Below are 4,811 nucleotides of genomic sequence, written 5' to 3'. Positions count from 1 at the left end.
ATTTATTTTTAGCATGGAAGAAAAAATAAAAATAAATATGAACTGAAACGACCCTGAATAGTAGTAGTATACGTTCGCTATAAAACACAAATTTTTAACTTTTTCTTCTCTCTCTCTCACACACACTCAAACGAGAATATAATAAAAAATTTTAACAAGGTTTTTAAAAATAATAATAATAATAATAATAATAAATGAAATATGGGAACAACTATAAAGTATAATTTTTTATCAATTCTACCACACGAGGAATAGAAATTTAAAAGGACACAACAACAACAAAAAAGTTGTTTCCACTTATGAAAACGTGGCAGTTTTTTTTTTTTTTTTTCATACAAAGCACCGACATTAAATTATTATTATTATTATTATTATTATTTTTAAATTTTAAGTAATTCCTATCATTAAGAGTGTGACACCCATCAGTTAAACTGATATGAAAATTAAACCCCTCGTTCTTACAAAAAAAAAAAATTTGGATATTATTAAATTTGTTAGAAAATGTTTTTAAAACAACAACAATAATAATAATAATGAAATGCTGCAAAAAAAACAACAATATGTAGAAAGATAAAACTTTTAAATTTTAAAAACAAAGTTTCATCTTGCATGACCGGTTGTGTATGTGTCTGAATATGGAAAGTTAACAACAACTTGGGCACTTTTTTTTCTTTTTTTGTTGTTGTTGTTGTTGTATTGAAAATAATTTTTTATTTAATAATAAATTACTTAATTTTATATAGAGTTAATGTAATTTAACAGACAACGGAGGATTTGAACACAAATAATAAATAATACCTTTTTTTTCATTTACAAAGAATCGAAAGGTGAAAGAAACAACAACAACACGGATTTACAACATTAGTCACAATAATAACTTTTTTTTCCATGTTGTTGTTGTCGTTGTTGTCGTGGTTGTTGTGTGTCGTGGAAGCAACCGTTAGTTAAAACCTTATCATCATAAGGAAAAGATGCGGGGACGGTGGCGGTGGATGCAAACCACAAAATTATTCATTTTTTTTTTTTTTTTTTTCCTCGTGACATTTATCATTTAAACGGACAAAATTTTTTTTTTTTTTTTTTAAATCGACCATAAAAAAAAAAATAATTTTTTTTTTTTTTTTTCCCCTGTGAATAAAACGAAATGATAGTAATAATAATAATAATAAAAAAATCAAATAACCAATAAAAACTAACTGTTGTTCATTAATTAAAAAAAAAAAAAAAAGTTCTCTAAACTTTTTTTTTTTTTATTTTTAATCACGTGACAATATAATCGAAACCTAGTTTTAATAAAAATTTTCAAACAGAATTATGTATAAGAGGGGGAGGGGAGGGGGTTGTAAGAAAAAAAAATTTTTCGTTTCCTGTGCAAGTGCGAATTTTTTCACGTCAACTTTTAATTGTTTATCTTATCGTACAAAAATTTAACGAAAAAAATTTCAACGTTAAGAAAAATAACTCGCAACTTTTTTTTTTTTTTATAAGAAGCCTAAGTCGGTAAAAAAAATATTACGTTATTTCAATAAATTCGTTTTGAAATCGAAATTATTTTAAAATTAAAAAAATTTCCTCAAATGAGTTTTTTTAGGAAAAAAAGAAAGAGGGAGAAAACAATACAAAGTGACTACGTGACATAAGATAAGAATAAGATGACGGATTTATTTATAAAACCCGACGTTGGGCAACAATTAAAGATGAAAAGATAAGATTAGAGAGAAAAAAAAAAAATTTTTTAGCGACGAGTCAAAAAAAAAAAAGACAAAAAACTAAAAGATTATTAATTTATGTCTAATAATAATAATAATATTTCAAGTGCTTCAGATACAATTTACGTTATTAAATTTTAAAAAAAAAAAAAAGGCGTTAAACTGTATAATTTAATTTTTTTTTCCTAAATGTAATTCATTGATGACGAAATAAAAAGAAAAAGGGGGAAATGGGGGGTAGAGGGATATGGGGGGTATATAAGGAAATTGGGAATTAAGAGGATTCCTGGGCATTTTAAAAACCTAAAAACTTTTTTCGTTAACACTAATTAATAATTAAATGAATATACTCATCGTTAAAGCAAATACGTTAATAATTAATAAAATAAATGAAAAAAGAATTATTAATTATTATTATTATTATTATGTCAATGAGCCGACGAGGTGGCTCAATGAATTAAAATTATTAAAAAAAAAACTTGACTTATCTGTCAAATAATTGTTATTAATAAATAAATGCTTGCCAAGTAAGAGAAATTATTATCATCATTATTAATATTTATCCCTTATTCATCCCAAAAACACACAAAATAAAAACTACAAAATTATGTAATTATTATTAATCTTAATAAATCCATACTTATTAATATTATAACATAATAATAATAATAAAGCACAAGTTAAACACTAGAAAATAATAATAATAATAATTAAACCCGGTCGTCGGTCGTATACGACCCGGCTTTGAACGAGCGGATAAAGTATAATAATCAAGTACTCTCCGAGCGAACAATTTAAGAACTAAACTTAAAACAGTCGTAACACACCGAGCCCGAGTATTCAAAGTTGCCATAATGAGCAGCCATCATGGTTTTCTATGACGTCACTTCAAGGTCTTTTATTTCCTTTGCACAAGAGAGCCGATGACGCGAAAATTTTTTTTTTTTTTTTGTGACAAAAAATTCTTTTTCATTTTATCTGCGTTTTATTCGTTAAATAAATTAATGTAGGGCAACAGACGTAATAATAATAATAATAATAATAATTAAACAAATAATATTTCACGTAACGTAACAATATTTCTATTGAACCCGACCACCGCCATCTTTATTATAAAATAACGGTAACAAAAAAAAGACGTGCAATTAAATTTGTACGAAATTCAATTTTAATAATAATAATAATAATAATTTTTAAGAGAGATATTTGTTGTTATGTAAGAAATAATAAAAAATTCGCAAGGTGCAATAAACTTAAAAAAAAATAATTTTTCTAATAATAATACATGTTGTTGTTGTTGTTGGGTTGCATGGAATATTTTTTTAAATAGGTCAAGGATTAAACAAGAATTTGGCTCTTAGACGTCTGTCTCTACTTTCGGTTTTTTTTTTTCTACACGTAATATACCTTGTTTGATAACCTGCATTTTTTTTTTTTTTTATTAAATTATTAGTTTGAAAAAAAATTTTTTATCGCTTAAAGTAAAGGCTTTTTGCGATAAATCAATGATTGATTGATTATTTTATTATTATTATTAGCAAATTATATACTCATATTTATATTTGTATTGTAAATGTATTTATAAATGTAGTATTTGTAGAAACTTATACATAAAAAGTAAAATGCCGGTATTTTAATAAATGTTTTAAATCAAGTAGACACCGGTTGGTTTAAGTTGTTTCGACCTGTTATAAATGTTAATTAGTATGGTCTGGTAAATTCGTTTCCGGTCGTGGTGGTGGTGGTACTGGTTATGCCACAATGATACAAAGTCCTTAAAATTTTGTAATTTTTGAAAGGATTAAAGAAGCCGACACGGATATGCCCACTGATGCAAATATTAAAACCATATTTTTTTTGCAAATGTCGCCATTTTGAAAAAATTACCGTTTTTCAAGGATTTTATGCCATTATTTTAACTATTTGAGAATTAAAAAATTTTACGAAATTTTATGTTATTGTTTTTATTAAATTCTTATCAATATGATCATATTTAAAAACCTTATTTAATCTTCTTGTGATAACTATTGATAAATACCTGTTTTTCTTTAGAAAACTAAAAATTTATTTAAAAAGATGAATTCAAATAGTGAGCATTTGCATGATTTCTCATTAAAGATTTTATTGATAGTTTTAATTACTTATTTCCGTGTTAATAATTCCCTATCCCTCTCTCTCTCTCTCTCTCTCTCTCTCTCTCTTTTAAGACATTTGCCTGGAATTTATTTCAAGTATAAAATAAGTCACGAAAAAAAAATAAATAAATTTTGATCGTTATCCAAAATAAAATGACTTTTAACCTTTTATTATTTTTAAACTCTTTACTATTTTATGTTAGAAAAAATTAAACCAATTATAAACCTTATATGAATTATTAAAAATAAATTTAAATTTTTTTTTATTAAGACATTAACGTAATTAATAAATAAATTAATAACTCGCTTTAATAACAGTTTGAATAAACTAGTTACGTAATCCTAAATAAAAATTTTCTTATAACTTTTACTTTTATTAATTATTTACTAGATTTTTTTAAAATAAAAAAAAATTTAGCCCGAAAAAAAATATTATTATTATGGGTGAGTTTGTTGTAGCCTGTATACAAATACATAAAAAAAATTATTATTATTATTAAAAAAAGAGAAAAGAAAACAAGAAATATGAACAAACATGTTTTTCAAAAAAAAAAAAAAAAATGAAGTAATTTTTTTAAATTTAAGTACATTGTGCCAAAATGTAATTGTTGTAATATTTATTTAAATAATAATAAATAAATAAATAAATAATTTTAAATAATATATATATATATATATAATTGTAAAATACTTTAAGTATGATAATTTTGTTGCAAGGGAAGTGAAAATAATTTTTTTTTTTTTTCAATTCTAACATATATTTAAACTTCATTTTGAAATTTATCCAAAATAAAATAAAATGAGGACAAAATTAAAAATTTTATCTTAAAGATAATAAACATTGTGAAGGAGTTAAAAACTGCGTAATTATATATATATATAAATAAATAATTAATTTAATTTTTTTACATTTTAAATATTATTATTTAATACGTCGTACGAATTATTTTATCCGAAAATAAATGAA

Source organism: Pediculus humanus, genomic scaffold (genome assembly GCF_000006295.1).
Source record: "Pediculus humanus corporis 1103172107761 genomic scaffold, whole genome shotgun sequence".
NCBI lineage: Eukaryota > Metazoa > Arthropoda > Insecta > Psocodea > Pediculidae > Pediculus > Pediculus humanus.
This window is presented reverse-complemented; position numbering follows the sequence as displayed.